The sequence below is a fragment of the Myotis davidii genome, unplaced genomic scaffold (assembly GCF_000327345.1).
Source record: "Myotis davidii unplaced genomic scaffold, ASM32734v1 scaffold226, whole genome shotgun sequence".
Classification (NCBI taxonomy): domain Eukaryota; kingdom Metazoa; phylum Chordata; class Mammalia; order Chiroptera; family Vespertilionidae; genus Myotis; species Myotis davidii.
The window spans coordinates 2688289-2689195 of record NW_006297224.1 but is presented as its reverse complement, the minus strand read 5'-3'; positions in this window follow the sequence as shown (position 1 = coordinate 2689195).

The window sequence follows — 907 nt, the reverse complement described above, 5'->3', positions numbered from 1 at the left end:
TTGCTATTTTTCCTGAATCAGAGCTTTCTCTTTTTATGAAACCAACTAGAAGCCTGGTACATGAAATTAGTGCACTGGGGGAGGGGGTTTCCCTCAGCCAGGTCTGCACCCTCTCCCAGTCTGGGACCCCTCAGGGGGGATCCGGCCTAAACCGACAGTAGGACATCTCTCTCACAGTCCGGGTCCTCATAGTCCGGGACCCCTCGCTCCCTACCGCCCACCTGCAGCGGAGGCAGGAGGGGCTCCTGCCACCACTGCTGTACTTGCCAGCTGTAAGCCTGGCTGCCCCCTGGGGGTCAGTGTGTATCACAGTGACCAGTTGTTCTGGTCATTCCACCATAAGGGTCACTTAGGCTTTTATTTATAGGACTAGTAGCCTGATGCACAAAAATTTGTGCACTTGGGGTGGGGCGGGGGTTGGGTGTCCCTCAGTTATTAAACATTTATTGGCACAACACTGACCACATTGGTGGCGGTGGTGGTGGTCTTGTCAGAATGTGTTATATTATGCAGATGAAAATCTATTTAAACAGATTTGATGTAGATATTTTCAAAGATGGAAGAATTGTCCCTGTCAACTATTTTAGTTGATTCATATCTTCACTAACTGTCATCATTGCAAAGTTTTCAGTCCCCATATGGATTGCTGGATATAATAGGTCATGCGCTGTCCCTGTCCTTTGTAGCCTTTGTTATCTTAAGGACTCTAGTTTTCCATTTATATGTTTAAGTACCAACCTTACTGGCTTAAAAATGTAAGCTTTTAACACTGCTCTCTCTGTTCTGTATCCTTTCGATGAAAAGTGGAGTTGCAGCACAGGAGAGAAATTCAGAAGGGGAATATTGAAGTAATGACTACAGTAGGAGAAGAGGGAACCTATTTCCCTGGCCACAGGCTCTGGTGCTC